We start from the raw sequence: 21,448 nt of genomic DNA on the forward strand, positions 1-21,448 counted from the left end.
CCTATTATTATTACTAAGATTATTCATTGAACTTTTGAATAGTCAAGTCGCTGCCTGATGATATCTGTTGTTTGATTGAAACAAGTGGCTATTTGTAGCAGCAGGATGTGAGCATGTTTATATAACAATAAACAAGTATTATCAGCTCTTTTTATTGAGCACTATCTAACAGCCTCGTTGAATTCATTAGTCCATTACTTTTGAATATAAAAAAACCCGAGTATATATATATATATATATATATATATATATATATATATGCATATATATATATATATAATGGTTGTATAGTTTGGTTTCCTAGATGTAGTGTTTATTAAAAAGTGCTCAATGGAGGACAGAGCAAGTATTTAGCATGTTTATTATACAAACGATATTGGCTACATATGTGCATACATGTTTCATATATATATATATATATATATATATATATATATATATATATATATATATATATATATATATATATATAAAATTAACTTGATAACATATTTTTTTCGGAAAGAAACGGTTAACCTGTCTGGATAGATGAAGCTCTACCCGATTAAGAGGAGCAATAAATATTCCTGTTACCCAATCCCCATCCTATTAAATACTTCTATTTTTATGCCTTTGAAATTATTTCTAATGCTCTCATTCCCCTCCTTTTTTATTACTTCTCCCCTTAAACTTTCCCATTCCAAACTGTAAATGTATATAAACTCGGTGTTCGTTTTATTGCTTTTACTCTTGTATAATGCTGTTTTTTCTCCTTTTCTGATGAGAAGCATTTAGTTTTGAAATGCTATGGCCTAAAGAGGTTTTCTTCTTCATTTCCCTTTCACTTATTTTAATCATGCACATCCTTACTGACATGATAATGTAACAAAGTTCTAATGTAACTTTAATTTTATCTCCCTTTCTTTTCATATATATATATATATATATATATATATATATATATATATATATATATATATATATATATATATATACATATATATACATATATATATATATGCATACAAAAGAGAGAGACAGAGAAAGAGAGAGAAAGAGAGAGAAAGAGAGAGAGAGAGAGTGTGTGTTAATCCAAAAGGATTAGGCAGTTTCTGTAAAAAAATCCTTTGTGTAAGAACTAAATGCGAAGTAGATCATAAATAATGGTTAAAAGAAAAAATACAACACAAATTTATTGATATCAAATTAAGTTTGTGTTGTATTTTTCTCTTAACAATTATATGTGTGTGTGTGTGTGTGTGTGTGTGTGTGTGTGTGTGTGTGTGTGTGTGTAAATATGTTTCTTTATTTATATTTCATCTTTTATTTATAACAATCCTTTAATTTATGTAAGCTCAATATGATTACAGAGCATTTAGCAAATAAATGGCAAAAGTCTATATTCTAAATTTCAAGATGTTGACGATCTTACCATTTATTCCTTTAAGTATTTAAGAATTGTGCATGTCAAACACACTTAAAGGAATAAATGGTAACATGGTCAACATCTTGAAATTTATAATATAGACTTTTGTCATTTATTTGTTTTATATATATATATATATATATATATATATATATATATATATATATATATATATATATATATATATATATATTCAATATTTTTTTTTGCATTTATCAATATAATTTAAGTTTATATGTCGTTTTAAATTTAAATATAAACAAATAAAAAATATGCTATCATTCAGATTGTTTTTTTAATTCTTCAATTTTCAATATATATATATATATATATATATATATAGTAAGTTATAAAAATATATATGGCAATTAAGCTACACAGAATATTCCATGTTTCATTCTCGTGAGAATTCGTCAGGCTTATACAAAGAGTTGCGGTTAACACGCGTTTTTATATACGCACATGCTATTAATTTTTAGTTAGTAAATCAGCTTCCTAGTTTATTTACTATCATAATTATTAAAAACCTACAAACACTAGTGTTTCATCTTTTGGGAATCATCAGTGCAGGGTGTCACGATTAACGCCGGTCAGAAGATTCGAACCCGGCAACAAAGTCATCGATTCATTGATTAAATTCATTTCATCAAATTGTTTACTTAAAAAAACGCATATTTGTGCACGTTTTTGCAGTACATTGTGTTATTTTTTTTAATTGTTTGAATTAATTTTTTTAACTTTGAAATGTTCAGATTTTGTAATTAGTGATATTATAAGTGAGTAATCACTAGTAATGGCTTGTGCAAGAACTTGAAACGCAGTACAAGAATGGGATGTAAGAGAGAGTACTGAAATGTTGAGGACGCTTGTTGTCACTTATATTCGAGGAAAAGTCAACAAGAAATCACTGGCAACAGCTAAAGTGAAAACCTCAAACTTTTTTGAACTGGTATCTTCTTTCCATATATATTCTGCAATAAACTATGCGATTTAAATATTTTATCACTTTTATATTAATTGTATTGGATTTTATATCAATAAATTTGATGATGTTTATCAAATATTTTTATAACTTCTTTAATAATAAAATGGATATTGTATCTTAAAACTATAAATAATAAAAGGATCCGCTGTAGTCCAGAGCGATCAAAAGGATACGCTTTTCATTGGATATTACACTAAGATTTTTCCTGAATTCTAGTTAGATTTTCCCTGGATTAAAACAAAATTTTTCTTGGATTACATTAAGATTTTTCCTGGATTACACAGATTTTCCTGGATTTTAATTAGATTTTTCCTGGATTATACCTAGATTTTTTCTTAGAATTGTACTTACTTTTTTTTGTTTTTTTGATTACACTAAGATTTTTCCTGGATTGTACTTAGATTTTTCATGGATTATATTAAGATTTTTCATTGATTGCTCCACTTACCATTGACCTTGATGATGTTAAGTGTTTAGCAGAGGGATGGAATATCAAGTATATATGTTCTTAGTTATTAGTAGTACTACACTGAGTATTTAACCACGGTCTCTTGACCTATTAATGAATAACCTAGTAATTAGATTAGTAAACTAAAAATAAGAGTTAATTTTAAACTACAAAATAATTTATAATTAAGGTTAAGAGATCAACAAGTGAACATGTAATTCTCAAAACAAAATGTTATACTAAGATCAAATGATAACAAAGATGCGATTAAAAAATAAGTAAAAAGGTAAAGAAAAATATCCGTTTACCTGAGTCGCAAGTGTTTCCTCCATTGTATTGAGAAGAAATAAACTTTGCATGCTGGTAAATGGCAGCTATCTCAGGAGATGTTGTTATAATAAAAGAGGACCAGGAAAAAGACAATAACCAGTAGTGCGTTCATTCAACCTGAGGGCTTACATCTTTTGGGAGCTGCAGGCATGGTTAGGGATCCAGTACTCAAACGATTCCTACATGAAACTGCTGCTTTCTATCGAAGTAGAACTTGTAAGTTCGCCCTCATTGCGGTATTCCTGCAGAATGGTCACAGGGTGATTCTTCCTTAACACATAGGCATTTGTTCAAAAGTAAACCAACGACAATATCTGTAATATTTATAGGTATAAAAAGAGCAGCATCAAATAGATACAGGTTTTCAATAAATCAAGAAATTCAAATTTTCATTTGAAAGCACCTTCATTTACAGATTTGAATGTACCTCATGACTTTGAAAAATAAAAGTTATCATTTTAAATTGAGATTATGTGAATAATAGAAAAGCTGTTAGAATCTAAATTTGTGTTCATGTTACTATTATGTAAACACATACAAAATTATGTCCATGTAAAAAGAAAGAATTGTTTTTTAAATACCACAAAAGATTTGTGTATTTGATATTTCTTTAGTTTTTATTGTTTTAATGAAAAGATTTTTTTCTTTCTTTATTACTAACTTGAATGTCTCCCAGGATTTATTATATGAACTAAACAAGAATAAAAAATGTATTCTCTTTGCAAGAACGTTCTTTTTTGTGTATTTAGCTACTCTTTTTTTTTTCAGTAGAGGTAAGCATGAGCAGATGAAAATAATATTTGTGAAAAGTCCATGAATTTTTTTTTTCGACTGAACTGAATGAAATGTAAGCAAAAAAAAAAAAAAAACATTCAAAGCAGTTTTCAGTATTTAAATTATTGAGTCCTTTTAGAGATTTGATTTTTTTTTTCAGAAAAAAACTTGTATAGAAAGATTTTTTTTTTAACTTAAACAAAATAAATGGAAAATGTTTCATGTGATTTGTAAGTGTCAATGTTAAAATCTGTTAACGATTGAGGTACAAGATTAGCGAAATAATTTGAACCATTCCATGTGGAAATATTATTGGAATCATTGAAACCTAGAATCCATGTTTAGCATTGGTGAGCAAGTTGGAATTTCATCCAAATCTGAAATTAACAAAAAAACAAAAAAATATCAAGCAAATTAGTAAAAAAAAAAAAAGATATGGGTTATGGTTCATATGTTTTTGATAGAATTTTTTTTTTTCATCCAAGCAACCGTGGCTAAAATTAAATATCTACAGTAAAATTAAGTCTATGAGAATTTTATAATTATATCACAAGCTCAAGAAAGGGGAAAAATTACAAACTTTTAAGAAAAAAAGAATGATTCAGCCTTACGTTTTCATATGTAACAACTAATCATAAATTTACAATTAAAATGAATTAGAAATAATGCAATATTTAAAGGTATTATTAAATGAAATTTCTGAAAATAAAAAATTTAAATCATGTCTATTTTTCAGAAGGTAAACATCAGGCCATTTTTAAAAACATTATAATAATACCAAAAAAAAAAAAAAGATCAAAATGTAGAATTAAAAATATTGCAATTATATCAAGAATAAGCACGAAATAATTTTATAAAAAATAACTTGGAATTATAAAATAAAATCATTGTCATTAAAAAAATCATTTAAACAATCTGTGTGTTTTATTACATTTTTTTATGTACACAGAACAATAATGTCGACACTCTGCGAAAAAAAAAAAAATCACAGACAGAATCATCCTAAGGCGATACCCATATTAGGCCTGGCAACCATACAACTATGGTCTATGACTTGGGATGAGAATCTTGGAACCTAATTTACTACTAAATGACAATCAGTGAGAACATTTAAAGCAAAGGATTTGTTATTCACGTCCAGCAATTAGTTGCCTATTAGAAGACGTGCCTTACAACTCTAACAATTATTGACTGATTTCTATAAATGTGAATGTATAGAGTAAAAAGATAAATGAACATAAGAAAATCAAATTCATAACTTAGAAATATTTTAGATAATATTAGTACAGAAATGATGAATCCAATTATATGATACTGCCTAAAATGGATGTGCAAGTTCAACATTTTACAAAAGACTATCAACAAAGATTTGAACATTCATATCATTTAGATTCTTCAAACTATTGAGTGTCATTTTTACAAAGTTTCAGTCGATTTAACGTCCGACCTTCTTCAGGTGTATTTTGTTGAACTCTGGAATGTTTCTGTCATACACGGAAATCTTTCTGTCAAACTCGTGAATCTGCAGAGAATTTTAAATAGAACCCTTTATTTAATCTGCAGGGGTAGCATGTTCTTGTTCCTTCAACCATGACAGGATAAAAGTTTTAAGTAATTCACAGTTTTATGTTTAGTGTCGCCCACATTATGAATACAATTGCAAATTATTTAGAACTTCTGCCCTATCATGGCCAACGGAACGAGAGCATGCTACCCTCATGGATCAAATTTCCGTTTGAACTTCTGTGCAGATTCCAGAGTTCAACAGAAAAATTCCTGAATTGGACAAGATCCATCTACAGAAGGTCGGAGGTTTTATATCGACAAAACGTTGTGAAAGTAGCACTCAGCATGAGAACGATAGTCCGAAGAATCCAAAGAATATGAATAATTAATCCTTATCTCAAAAATTCAGAAAGATTGAAAATACTTATAAAAAAAAAACCAAAATGATTCTGATTGAAAACATAATTTGAATAATTTTTGAAAAATCTCTCATAATTTTTGTCACATGAAAAGGTTTTCATTTTACAAAATAGAAAACACTAATGATAACATAATCATTCACAGCCATAGACCTGAATTTCATGAGTGAACTTTTGTTTGTTGGAATGCTTATCTTAGTAGTGATATTGACAACAGCAATCTGATTAAGCAACCCACCCTCACCCCTGAAAGTGGATTCAATTTTTATTATAACCCTATTTCTTTTTTTACTCTGTTTAGGCTAAACATTAACTACAAATAATTTGTATTGTAGAAAATGATAGATAAGAATTGGCTTGCATATGTTCGCATGTCGTGCTTTCTTGGGATATATGTCATAAAAACAATTGGCTGATGGTTGCATCCATTTTAAAGTGCTTTTTTTTTGGCTGTAGTCATTATCAAGGAACTTTGCATCAGAACATCAATCACATTAATTTTTATGTCAAAGTCCTTTGGTTGTTATTTTCAACAAAACATGTATAAAATAAGGCATGCTGTCCTTAAAATGTGTGTGTGTGTGTGTGTGTGTGTGTGTGTGTGTGTGTGTGTGTGTGTGTGTGTGTGTGTGTGTGTGTGTGTGTAAGAAGTTGAGAACAAAATTATATTCAAATAAAGAGCATAGGTGGAGAAAGGTAAATGGTTTTATTACTTACCTAATTGATAAAGTTTGAAGCTGGAAGGAGATACTTTGCTGAGGCTGACACCTCTGAGCCAGTATCTTTTTGTCTTTCAGATTCACAGGTAAGTGTTCCTCAAGCCAAAATAGAAATGAATTCCGTTTAGAAATTATCATCAATAATTCAGATATTAACAAAGAAAAGTCTTTGTTTTGGTCTTTTTTTCTGGTCCACAATTTTTTGGAAAATGGTTTTAATGTTTTTCTTCTTATTTACAACCAATGCTCATTATTTCCTTTTCATTTTTTAAACTAAAATCTTGATATTGAGATCAAAAGTAAAAAAATAATAATAATATAAAACAAACATTATCCATAAAAGTTGAAATCATTCATTTTGTTTTCATTAATTTTCATGTGGGTTGGTTTGATTTGGTTTGTGTCATTTTGCACCAAAACACAGCAGATATCGATTATGGATTCTATATGGCTAATCGAGCACAAGCCACTATTTTACGTATAGCTGGAGAGAAATTGTGGGTTATTATCTTTCCAAACAGTATTAGTGCAGAAATGACTACAGTTTATTTCTTTTAGAATCAAGGAATTTTGGAATAATCTTTAATTGTTGACAAGCTTTAAATCTGGCATTATCAGAAACTTGCAAAGAATCAAACTAAAATTTAGGGTTACCTTTAAAAGCAATAGAAAACTGAATAAATTAAAATTGTATGTACAAGTAAGTTTCACCAAAACTATTATTCATTTTGTTTCTAGTCTGAACAATGCAAATTATTTAAGCTGCTGTTTTGACGAACCTGAAATTAAGAAATAAACATTTTTTTTAAAATTCTTTTTGACCTTTTTTTAAATCCCTTCCAAGAATTTTTTTTTTTTTAGAAATATCTTGAAAAAATAATTATGTCATAAAATGAATTGCTAACATGATTGTTGATGCAGCGTTCTGACACACACACACACACACACACACACACACACGAGCTGCCTCGAGAATTATATAGTAAAGGGCGAGGGATCTTTTTGTTTTGTTTTGTTTGTTTTTTGTCAATTTCCACTGAGAGATTTCGTTTTAATTTAGGAAAAAGTTTGATTCATAATAAAACATTTTTCCACAAATAATTCACCTGTGAAAAAAGAATTGTTAATGCACGATGATCAAATCAGCATCTGGAAACTGAAAAAAAAATAGACTTTGCGTATTAATGATTAACGGGTTATTCTTAATGCTAACTACCTAATCATTTTCCAAAAATATTTTCTACTTATTTAATTTTACTTAGGAAAACTAGGGATAATGGTGTACAACATCTCTTACCTGAAAAAGAGTCAATAGCTTTGGGGAAAATCTTTTCAATACATCTTAAACTAAGGACTAATTCATATTTCTTCTGCTGACAACCAAGGAGTGGCAAGAGTAAGATATTTTGATAAAAGGTATTCGATGATTATAAAAAGATGCTAGAAGCAATGGCTTCATGCAATCATTCCAGGCATTGACTATAATTTGAACTTGGGAGGCCAAATCTGTTTTCTGTGCTAATATCTGTCTGTATCTCTTTAATCATAAAAATTAAAATTCAATGTATAATATAAAGTACATAGAGGATTTATGAATACGAGGGGCGTGCAATAAGTAATGCCCCTGACCCACTTCCAGTTGTCTGATCTAGCTGAAATTTTGCATGTGCAATGATTTATATCTCTACGGCTCAACAAGAACTTGTTTACATTGAACGACCATATTTTAATCAGTTGAAAAGGAAGCCAGCGGAACAGAGTCCCACAGACAGTCAGATTTAAGTAAAAAGCTTTGTTCACGTAATCTGCATTTAGATTTAGGCACAGATAGAGAGTGAGGGAATTGTTGATAGTGGTTGTAGTTAGGCGAGTAGTTTTTGTGAACGTTGACAAGAGGGGACTCTAGATTGAAGCTCAGACGAGTACTTACAGTGAAAATAAACAGGCAAACTCACAACATCTCTTCTGTGGGAAAAAAACCTAAATTAGATTTGGAGCTAAATTATTTGGATTATTCTTCAGGCGCATAATGTTGAACGTGGGAATATTTATGCTGAATTTGTGAATCTATATGGAATTTTGAACGGAATCTATTATTTAATATGTGAGAGTAGATGGTTGTTATTTCATCAGCTATGACCTAGTAGAAGTCTTAAGTAATTGAGTTTTATTTTTTGTATTATTTGGATTGTTTGGACTATTACGAGGGGCGGGCAATAAGTAATGCCCCTGACCCACTTCCAGTGGTCTGATGTAGCTGAAATTTTGCATGTGCAATGATTTGTGTGGCAAATTACAGCGCTAAACTAATTGTGGTTTCTGTTTTACAGGTGTTTGAACTGGGTCAGGTGTGAAATGGAGCCTGTTGAATGTCAAGCAGTGGTCCGGTTTTTGTATTTGAAATGACGCACACCACAGGAGACTTTTGATGAAATGAAAGAAACTTATGGTGATAATGCCCCATCATATGACCTTGTAAAACGCTGGCATCGTGAATTCAAACATGGCCGGAAGTCTGTGGAAACAGCTCTTAGACCTGGTCCCCCCCCCACCTTCTGCCATTGATGAGGCATCTGTCCGTCAAGTTGAGGCTGCCATTTTAGAAGATCGGCACATTACTATTCGCCAAATAGCCCAAGATGTCAAGATTAGTACAGGGTCTGTGCGAACTATCATTCATGACCATTTGCATATGCATAAGGTGTCTACCAGATGGATTCCCAGGTTGCTCACACCATGCCAGAAGCGAGAACGCGTTGAGTGCTCGAGGATGAATTTGGAGATGTGCCAAGAAGATGAGTCAAAGTTTTTCAAAAGACTGATTATACAGGATGAAACCTAGGTCCATCCCTATGATCCAGAGACCAAAGCCCAGTCAATGCAGTGGAAGCATTTTTATTCACCGCCTCCAAAGAAGGCAAGGGTGCAGCCATCTGCTGGCAAAGTCATGCTCACAGTCTTCTGTAATCAGGACAGAGTAGTGATGACAGATTTCCTGGCAAAGGGTACCACAATTACAGGAGCATATTATGCTTCACTTTTGAGGAAATTAAGTGAAGCTATCAAAATCAAGAGGCGGGGCAAGATCAGCAAAGATACCCTCCTCCTGCAGGATAACGCTCCGGTCCACAACTCGCATGTCGCCAGATCAGAAGCACGGGTGTGTGGTAATGAAATCCTCCCCCATCCTCTCTACTCTCCTGACCTTGCACCCTCTGACTTTCATCTCTTCCCAGCCATGAAATTGTTTTTGAAAGGAAAGTGTTTCCCAGATGATGTAGCCTTGATTTCTGAAATCACGTCGTGGTTGGAGGACCAACCTGGGGTGTTCTACAAAAACGGTCTCTAGAGCTGCATCAAACGATGGGAGAAATGTATAACTCTGGGTGGTTCCTCTGTAGAGAAAGACTGTGCCAAGTTTCGTTGCTCTACTATGGGAAGTGGGTCAGGGGCATTACTTATTGCACACCTCTCGTATGACCTGCACTTTGTATAATTACATACTTTATATAAAAAGTATCCAGTCAACAGCTTCAACCTAAGAAGCTAACCGTATACATAAATCGCTATCAGGTATATAACATGGTCTGCATTTTATATAATTTGTTTACAAATGCATCAAACATCTCTAAAATAGGTTTTGTTTCTTAGTTGGTTAGTTGGTTGGTCGATCACGATTAAATTTGAAATATCATCTTAGTCACTAAATGTGCTGATTAAATCACTGAGGAGATGAAGGAGACGAATGTAAGTAGTTTATTAAACATGTCCGCCCATCTCTATAAGAGGTTTTATCTATATATCACATTTAAGTTTGTCACCATTGTCTGAAATGGTATTTGATCTACTGTTAACTGTGCAGACTGAATTAAATAAGTGAGAAATAAATAAGTAGTTTATTAGATTCGCCCGCTCTTGAATTTGGTTTCTTCGTTAGTTCGTTATTCACTACGACCACATTTACAGGAAGACGTCACTATCACATGAGCCAACTATTTGTATGTCAAAGAGATGAACAGCTTTAAGAAGAAACTCCAGCTGCTACATCACCACTATGATCACTTTTACAACTGGACGTCATTATCTAATGAGCTAACCATATCAGAGAAACGAAGAGCTATTTGTGTCAATCAAAGAAACCTTCCACACTATGCTACAAATAGATAATCGGTGCTGTTTTGATTATTAAGACTACTATTCTTGGCTGTTATTTTCACGATGTTTCAGCTGATTGTAATCTTCAAGTATATCGTATTCAAAAAATCTGTATAGAATTTTTAACTGAACCGTTTTTTTAATCTACTGTGGTAGATTGTTCTCGTTCCATCAACCATGATCTGATAGAAGTTTTAAGTTAATGTGCCATTTGCATTGATAAACGCACAGACTGAATGGACGCCTCTTAAGAATATCTGTTCTCATTTGAAAATCATCATCTATTTAACTACAATATATATCTGAGAACAACGATTTAAATACAAATCCTTCAAAAAAGTATCCAGTCCATAGTTTCAAGCTAAGAAGCAAACAATATGCATAAATCCATACCAGTTATAAAATACAAACATGTAAAAACGTTGGAGAAGGAAAGTCTAATTAAAATCAAGCAGTAATTAGAAAAATAGAGAAAAACATAATGCGTTTTAATTAACATCATTGAATATAATTTATTATCTACAAGCATTTTATTACGTTTCTGAATTTTTTGAGATGTCTCATTTTCATATTTCAGTTGATGTAACCTCTGACCTTCTTCAAACGCAGGAATTTGCATAGATTTTTGAACATATCCTTTTATTTACTCCATGGGGGCAGCATGCTCTCGTTTCATAATCCATGATTGGATAGAGGTCCTAAGTAATACACAATTGTATTTTTTTTCAGTTACCCACACTGAGAATTGAACCTTCAACCTTCAGAAAAATATTACCTTTACAATTGATTTTTTCCAAGTACTCTAACACCTGCACCACTGGTCCTTGAAGATTGAAGGTTCATTTCTCAGTGTGAGCGACCAAAAAAATACAATTGCAAATTACTTAGAACCTCTATCCAGTCATGGCTGATGGAACGAGAGCATGCTACCCCTGTGAAGTAAATAATGGTTTCCGTTTGAAATTCTGTCCAGATTCTCAAATTCAACAGAAACATTAACGAGTTCAACAAGATACACCTTAAGAAGGTCGGAGGTTACATCAACCAAAACGTTGTGAAAATGATACTCAAGATGAGAAGAGTAGTCCAAAGAATTCAAACAATGCAATTAAGCATTTTCTTATTGCAAAGCAATCAGAATTATGTTTTTAATTTCTTTGTCAACTTTAAAGAATTTTTTTTTAGCATTTTCTAGAATCCAAAGAGATGTAAATGCTTCCACAGGTTCCAGGAACATGTAAATAAATTCAATCACAGAAATGTTGGTTGAACACATCATGAATCCACTTAATTGCATATTATAAAGATGTGTTGGTTCAGGAGAGAATATGTGATGCTGAGATAGAACGTATCTTTGTGAGAACCTCAACCCTTTATGACCTGGTTGAACTAATTTGTTCAGTTATAAGTAAATGAATATAACGACATAAATAAAGTGAGAATTGATTCAAACATGCTTTGTACGCATTCGTTCAGTATCTGGGTAGATGCCAGATACCACTAGATTGCAACTGTCCATTGCTTACATTCAGTATGCCGCCATCTGTCTCAGAGGGTGAAGGATTTCGTTTGCTGTCATAAACACACTTTTTTCCAGCATTATGAATAATAATCAAGGTAAGTTTATGAAATTCCAAAATTCTCAGTCGTAGTTTAACTTTTGAACTTCATATTTTTTTTCAGTTTGAAGACAATCATAGTATCATTACCCTTTAAACTAACTAAAATTAACAATAAATATTTTTAATCATCTACATCATAATTCAAGTCATAACGGGTTAATATAAAAAAAACGTAAAAACCTGAAAGCAGGTAGCTGTATCTTATTTGTAATAAAAAAAAAACGTAAAAACCTGAAAGCAGGTAGCTGTATCTTATTTGTAGAAGTTTTGGGTAATAAAAAAAAAACGTAAAAACCTGAAAGCAGGTAGCTGTATCTTATTTGTAGAAGTTTTGGTTAATAAAAAAAAAACGTAAAAACCTGAAAGCAGGTAGCTGTATCTTATTTGTAGAAGCTTTGGTCGACATTACATTGTAAAGTTGAGACAACTATTTTCCTAGGACACTGAGTGAATTTTTTTGCAAGATAATTCTGCTCAAAACATGAATCAAATAAATGTTAGACAGAACTATAACACAAATCATTTATTTTAGATGAGAGCTGTTTATATGCAGAGGGAAGACATTACATTGCAAATTCCAATAGACAAACTTATTAATAACAATAATGAAATCAAATCGTCATTGAAACTAAAATCAAAATCAGATTCTGCTATAGAAAATAACAAATTTATAAAAAATAATATATACACAGTAGCAGGTTCCCTATAAATTCCATCAGACTATATAAAATCCTTTTTGATTGGACTAAGCGCTAATAAAACTAGCCAACGAAAAACCTTGTTTGGATTTTGAACTAGACACCACCAAATTAAAATATAAATAGTAGCAAGTTTGCTTCCCTATGAATTTCATTAGACTATATAAAATCATTTTTGATTGGACTAACTGCTAAAAAACTAGCCAATGATAAACCTTGTTTGAAATTTCAGCTAGACACCATCAAATCAATATATATAAACAGTAGCAAGTTTGCCTCTCCTATGAATTTCATTAAACTATATAAAATCCTTTTTGATTGGACTAACTGCTAAAAAAACTAGCCAATGAGAAACCTTGTTTGAAATTTCAGCTAGACGCCATCAAATTAATACATATAAACAGTAGCAGGTTTGCTTCCCTGTAAATTCCATTAGACTATATAAAATCTTTTTGATTGGACTAACCACTAACAGAACTAGCCAATGAAAAACCTTGTTTGAAATTTCAACTAGACACTATCAAATAAGAAAACTTGGACTGTGAAACATCAGAAAGACTTCATGGAAAATAGAATGATGCACAAACTATATTATAGCTACCAACCAATTATTTTTATTTCTGTATAAGGAGAAGAAATGCTTGGGTTGGTAGTGGAACGGACTTTATGATTCAAAACGAAATCCACAGTTTGTCACTAATGACCGACTTTAGAGCATTTATAAGATATATTTCATAGTTGAAATCTTTGTTGCTTACATAATTACTTCCTATTAAAATGCCCCCTTGTGTTAACACTCAATCGCATTTTAAACATAAAAGAACATCAGATTCTGAAAAACTACTTTTTTGTATAATATTTGGGTGTTCAGTATTATGGGAAACAATTATAAAATAATGACAAGATTAAAAATAAGAAAAATTTAGTTTAAATTATCTTAAGTAGAAATACATTTGGTTCTTCTAAACAATAGCATGAAAGATAACACTGTCTTATTTTAATTTATTTTATTTTTTTATTCAGTTTTCACCCCAAACAAGGCACAGTGCCACTTTGAAGTAGGGGGCTACTATTGGGGACATAAGTTGCAGGGATATTATGAGGGGAGATGAGTAGCAAGATGTCTGTTCACATTACACTTGAACTTCTGCATGTCAGTACAGTTGGGAAAGCAGGAACCTGGAAGGGAGTTCCATAGTCTAGGACCTATCAGGTTGGCGACTCTCTTTTGAACCTTGTTTAGGAGTAAGAGACAAGTAGCAGATACACCAGCCCAAATGTGACAACAATACTCCATACATGGGCGAAAGGTGGCCTTATAGAGGTACAAGATACTTTCAGCCGTAAATAGTTTTCTAGCACGGTATAGAGAGCCCACCTTCTTTGCAGCAGTCTTGGCAATGCTCTCAATGTATCTGTTCTAATTCATGTTCCCTGTGAACGTTAGGCCGAGAAGTTTAAAGGAAGTACTTTCAGGTAATGAGTTTTATGCCATTGCTATTGGTGGTAGAGAATTTTATTTTATTTTTTTACTTGAGAGTCACCATTTATCGAGACCCGAAGGCCACTCGAGGATAAGGGTTAATGAATGTAAGGTGGTAGTGTAATAATTGTTAATGGTGTAAATTGGGTAGAATGTGGTTATTTGTGGAGACGGCTCAACAAGAACTTGTTTAGATTGGATTTGAAGGCTACCATGTTGTATTGAATCGGGACCAGGAAGCAGGCCAGCGGAAGAGTGTTTCACAGATGGGCAGTTCTGGGAAAGAGGCTTTGTTCATGGAATCTGTGCTTAGATTTAAGCAGAAATAGAGGGTGGGGGAAATCGTTTATAGTGGTTGTAGTTAGTTGAGTGTTTTTTTGTGAAAGTTTGACAAGGGGAAACCACAGATTGATTTTTTTTTTTAAATAATCCAATTTTTGACATGAGTATTTTAGAGACACAAATGCTTGAAATCTCATTGCATTTTGATAATAAATAATTAGCATAATTCACGAGGATTGCAAGGATCTATTGGCATATCTATGCTAAAAATGAAACTATTTATAAAATAATAAAGTGCTTTTGTTTCATGGTGATGTGTGTATAACGAAACACTGTAACTGCAAAGAAAAAAATCAATCTTTTCCATGGAAAAGCCACATTTCATTTAAATAGCATACGGAAGTTTATGTCAGTAATTTATTAACAATGGATAATTCATGTGATGTCATGCATTAGATATTATATGTTAAAATAATTAGGTGCTATTAGATATCAAGACAGTTCCTCACCCTCCCTATAGTCTAGACCTTGCTCCCTGTGACTTTTGGTTATTGCCCAAGCTCAAGAAAAACCTTAGAATCTGTCGTTATGAGACAAGGAGATGAAAGAGGGTCATTGACATGCTCACACAAGAGGACGTTCATGGGGCCTTCTAGAAGTTGTTGGAACAATACAACAAGTGCATTGCAGCTGGAGGAGATTACTTCAAAGGGGATTAGAGTTTCATGTGTCTACTATCATTAAAAGTACCCATACGAAAAATGTCTCGAAATTTATTAAAGACACCCTGTATGTTAAAATAATTAGGTGTTATTAAATAGTTAACAAAACTGTGCAATAAATGGAAAAGCATCCAGTTATATCAAACAGTTGTGCTAGTACTATAACTTTTTGTAAGTTTCTCAATTTTTAAATAATCAAGAAAAGAAGGTTTGTGTTCATAAAATATCCTCTGAAAAGATCTTTCACAAAGAGATGAGGGTCATTTGATTTGAGGTCATTTGAAGGTCATTTGATGTGGGATGAAATATTAGAATATGAGAACTAGAACAATCTAGAATGAAATCTAAAGAAGATTCAAAGATTGAATGAAATTCTTCTTCTACTGTTAAATATGTTGTTACCATTAAATATGTTGTTACTGTTAAATATGTTTTTACTGTTAAATATGTTGTTACTGTTGAATATGTTGTTACTGTTAAATATGTTTTTACTGTTAAATATGTTGTTACTGTTAAATATGTTGTTACTGTTAAATATGTTTTTACTGTTAAATATGTTGTTACCATTAAATATGTTGTTACCATTAAATATGTTGTTACTGTTAAATATGTTGTTACCATTAAATATGTTGTTACTGTTAAATATGTTTTTACTGTTAAATATGTTGTTACTGTTGAATATGTTGTTACTGTTAAATATGTTTTTACTGTTAAATATGTTGTTACTGTTAAATATGTTGTTACTGTTAAATATGTTTTTACTGTTAAATATGTTGTTACCATTAAATATGTTGTTACCATTAAATATGTTGTTACTGTTAAATATGTTGTTACCATTAAATATGTTGTTACTGTTAAATATGTTTTTACTGTTAAATATGTTGTTACTGTTGAATATGTTGTTACTGTTAAATATGTTTTTACTGTTAAATATGTTGTTACTGTTAAATATGTTGTTACCATTAAATATGTTGTTACTGTTAAATATGGGTTTTACTGTTAAATATGTTGTTACCGCTAAATATGTTTTTACTGTTAAATATGTTTTTACCATTAAATATGTTGCTACTGTTCAAAGCGAATCTACTGTTGATAATGAATACCTTAAGTTGAATAAAACTAAAACTAAGATGACCAATAGTACAATGCTGAAACTATCTATTCTATAGAGGATGGGGATCCACCTTGCCAGCTAGTGACGTCTTTGTGCATAGTAATTAGCAGTCACAGAATTACCAAATACATGCTGCTAAATTGAAAAGCTAGTAATAACAGGCACAGCACGGGATTTGTCAAATTCTATCAGAAAATTATTGTAAAAATTTATCCTATGTTATCTGTATATCAATAGTGTAGTATCTGTAATATATATATATATACATGTGTCACGGTTTCCAGATTATAAATTGTTCGATTGGAAGATCCTACCTATTTTAAAGGAGAATAGAAGGTGATAACATACCACAAATATTAAATTATTATTATATGGATATGCTAATTTAATGTTCGTAGTATGTTATTATATATTATTATTAATGTTCGTACTATGTTATTATATATGAAATTATTATTATATGGATATGCTAATTTAATGTTCGTAGTATGTTATCACCTTCTAATCTTCTTTTTAATAAATAGGATCTCCCGATCACCGAAGACACAACGTAAAAAAATAAATAAATGATGTCGCTTTTGGGTCATATGTGAAACTAAAATATACCTGCTTGGTGTTCTAGCCAGGATCCAAGTGTATTATCTGTTCTATCTAAAGATGGTATAATAATATTGCGAGCTTTCCATACAATGGAAATAAATCACAGACTCCAATAAGATTATTGAAGATGAACCATAATAACCAGATATATTCTGACACTACATTAACCAGATTACTTCGATAAATACTTTTACAGTTGTAACAAAAGGGCTATAATAATATCGCAGAGTCTCCATTCATGCTGAACGTCCACAGAATGTTAGCAGCAATATATTACATATGAAAGATGATGCTGTGGAATTTCCACAGATCCCACTATTCACAATGAATTATGCAATTTTCATACAATATCCTTCGATGTAAAAGTTCTACTCAGAAGAATTTTTCAAACATACACCTGTAAAATGCCAGCGAAATGCTACATAAAAAGGGAACATTTGAAAGAAAGAGGGGAAAAAAGATTTTCTTGGCAATTTTGAAGTTGTGTACACATCAACATTATCTTTTTCACTTTTCATTCTTTTTAATATTAATTTTTAGTTCACATTTAGTTGTATGAATTTTAGATTATGAAACTAAACCTATAAAGTCCACTTCTACTATTCGTGTTTATTTGTATAAATATCTGCACTTTTTTTCAAGTTAGATAATTTTTACAATTCTGAAAAATGAACTTCAGACAATAATTTTATAAGATGCTTTCTCATAAATTGGTTTCATTTGGAGTTCTTCAACATGAAACAACTTGTAACTGAACAGGAAGTCGATACAAGAACAACCTGATGATTCAACTTGGCACACCCAGTTTGAGTAAGGTTGGTTTTATACAGCGACATGAAGAAAGAGAGGGCAGTGGCTCCCAGCATCCAAATTGAGGGTTGTATCAAACTATCTCTCTTTCTGATAATATTTATCAGTACTAGGACTTATACTTGGGTCTTTGTAGTATACAATAAATGAGTTGATCCTGGCATCACCAGACATGTGCATGTCATGACTATATGATGCCATTTTCATTAGGAGTGTTGGCAACCTTCAAATGGTTTCTCCTATGAGAGAATCTGATTATATCATGAAAGCAAAATCGAGTCAGAATATCATAACTTGCTGATTCATATGCGTTTGTGAGTAAGCCTGCCTTGCTTCGAGTAAAAATAACGCCTCCATCCAACTTGGAAAGTAATATGTACTATACAACTAAATAACACTTTTGTGTTTAAGATGGGGGGGTGCAAAGTTTAGTGAGACACGGCAGAACAATTCTTGTCCATGTACCAGTCTATATTATATTAGGTTTTACATCTGCACGTTTGTTCCAGTTTCACTTTTCTAGACATTTCCTCCAGCTCTGGTCAATATTTTGCATAGGATCTCCTACACAAGAAAGTCCATTAATTAACCACAGCGAAATCCGACTATGGAATGTACCTACTTCATCTCAAACAAGAGGTGTGGTCATCTAACAATTGAGAATCTTAGTCGCTGTCGCACATGTAGGATATTTAAACTTGCTAGAACGATGGTCATCCAACAAACTAACTTAGCAAATTAATATTAGAATTTTCAGAATGTGAGAGATTATATAATTATTTCCACAGTAAACCAATGTCGCAGCTCACACAAACCATGAAAGCCAACAAACCTAAAGTCCAAGTGAGACATCTGCTTAGCATCTCAGTAGTTGAAAGACCATATCCTTGTTCAAGATAAAGTAGAAACATTCCATTGTCGTATTTCACCGTGGTTTGCTTGATCTGCATTAGTTAATAGACTTTCTTGTGTGGCGCAGTTGTTCAGGTGGCAGTGTACTCACCTCACATGCAAGAGATTCAGATTTTGAATCCTGAGTTGGGGGGTGTTCAACTGATGAGTCCAAATGAGGGTGAAACTCGAGTCTTGGATTTCCGGTTTGTTAGCTTTCATGGCTCGTGTGAAAATACTTATCTTTATTTTTAATGTTTAAAGTTGGGTCCATATTCTAGCAGGAGTTATATACCCTTTACCAAATTGTCACTAAAGTAGATACTAAGATATCAAATCCTTAGCCAGCTACTCCTAGATGATAATCCATTATAAAAAAATGAGCAAAGTTAAAATCTCTCTCTTTCCTGTCTGTGATTTCTAGCTGGACTAACATCAAAATTTGGTTTCTAGCTTGACTAACATCAAAATGTGGTTTCTAGTTGGACTAACATCAAAATGTGGTTTCTAGTTGGACTAACATCAAAATGTGGTTTCTAGCTGGACTAACATCAAAATGTGGTTTCTAGCTTGACTAACATCAAAATACCATAGCTACATATATTTTATCCATGTCCTCTTTTCCCTTTTAACTTCTCTGTCAGGAGAAAAATTATAGTTTTCAGTACAGTTTTCCTGATTTTTAGCAAGTACTGCATACCAATATATATTATTCTCCATTTTTTACAAAGTTGCCAGCATCTCATATATTCCTTTAAATCTTTTTCTTTTTATTTTAAATATTTGTCATTTATACTTTACATATATTGTTGTTGTTTTTTAAGAATCGTTCATGCTGCAATTTTTGTTGAAAAACAACATATTTTCCTCAAATTTACAAATTATTTATTTTCATTTCATGATCTTAATATCTGTGAAATTCTAGTTAGTATAAGTTTTTCCAATTCTCTTAAAACCATGAATTCCTTTCTCTCTTCTTGAATATGACCATAGTCTGATAAGATTGAATTAGAATTTATATTTTTCAGGTAGTAAGACACAAAATTGTTAAAATGAGACAGCTTAAATAATCTATATAATAATCTGCTAGTTCTTTCCTTAGTTAGCCCCTACGTTACCCTCTGAAAAAAGGCCAAAATACAATTTTTGAAGGCCAAACGCTTCAAAAAAAAAAAACCCAAATTCATTAAATTTGGCTTTAAAAAGGCCACTCCAGCAACCATGTACAAAAATATGAGAATGACCTCCCTTTGATGTAGCCTCGTTTTCAGATATCATTGTTGTAATGGTGTGAAAAAGAAACTCATAGTAATTTTGTTCGACATGCAGTGGTTCTTCCCTGAAGTGAAATGGTACATAAAAAAGGGAACATTTGGAAAAAACAGGAAGGGGGGGGGAGCATATTGTCTGCCAAGAGGTGCTGAACTGGAGGAGTAAATTACAGATTATCTCATACAATGTGATTTTGATTATTTATATTGAAATATGTAGCACTTTCTGAGTTTTCCCAGAAGTTAACATGTAACTGAAATACGAACATAAAAAAACCCTCATTCACTTGTTGAACCATGCATAGACCTGTTGTTTGAAGATCACTTGGGATGACAAGGCATAAGAGTAAGAAATATTGTTTTTTCGAAAGGAACAAAGGGAAATAGTAATTTTCTTATGTGTGCCTCTTTAAATGGTAACTTTTAAGTTGATAGCCACTAGTCATTTCTGGACCTTTTATGAATTCAAATGTTTTGTTTTTTTTTATTAAAATTCATGACTTTTTGAAAATCCTATGCATAATGTAATGCATCACACAGAATTATCCACTTTTTTTACCCTTTATAAACTTTCAGTAGTACTTAATTTAATCCTTTACCGCCAAATTGTACTTTCAAGTTGCCTTTCAAAAAAACAATAATTCTTACTCTTATGGTTTGTCATCCCAACTGATCTTCAAACAACAGGTCTATGCATGGTTCAATAAGTGAATGAGGTTTTGTTTATGTTCGTATTTCAGTTGCATGCTAACTTCTGTCACGTGTGGGTTTCATGATCTAAAAATGTATTTATTGTATAAAAAAATTATGGTGGTAAAGGTTTAATAGTTTTCGGTCTATCTTAGATAAAAAAAATAAAATGTGTAACTATGGTCAACTATTTCATTTTTAGTCAAGGGCAACCCAAAGTCTCCTTTTTAAGATATAGGAGATTGTGCTAATCTTTTTCCAGGATTACTCTCCATCTTTACTCGTCTTAATCAACATATTATACTTAGTATTTTACAAGTGGACATCAAGTATGATTTTTTGAGTCTTTAGTATGACTCAGCTGAGGATTGGACCCTGGTCTCCTGGCCCATCAGTAGACACTTTTACCATTATGCCACATAAGCCACTATGTAAGAAAGTAAAACTATAAATTAATAAACATCTGTTGTTCATCTTTATTTCAACTTATTTTTGCTGCAGTTTTCACTTCAGAATAATCGTAA

At 31.6% G+C, this 21,448-nt stretch overlaps 1 protein-coding gene across 2 annotated transcripts in view; it reads right to left on the reverse strand.

Annotated features, from left to right (window-relative positions):
* Positions 1-21,448, reverse strand: part of LOC145241994 (protocadherin gamma-A4-like) — a 290,561-nt gene that overhangs the window by 257,611 nt on the left and 11,502 nt on the right. Inside the window, exon 2 of one of the 2 annotated variants that reach the window (XR_013862634.1) lies at positions 3,147-4,319. The exons of the other annotated variant lie outside the window; for it this stretch is intronic. The gene's annotated coding sequence lies outside the window, so the exon portion shown is untranslated. The remainder of the gene's footprint in view (positions 1-3,146; positions 4,320-21,448) is intronic. 2 annotated transcript variants of the gene reach the window in all.

The sequence above is a fragment of the Euprymna scolopes genome, chromosome 21, assembly GCF_053919585.1.
Source record: "Euprymna scolopes isolate OS-2025 chromosome 21, ASM5391958v1, whole genome shotgun sequence".
NCBI classification, from domain to species: domain Eukaryota; kingdom Metazoa; phylum Mollusca; class Cephalopoda; order Sepiida; family Sepiolidae; genus Euprymna; species Euprymna scolopes.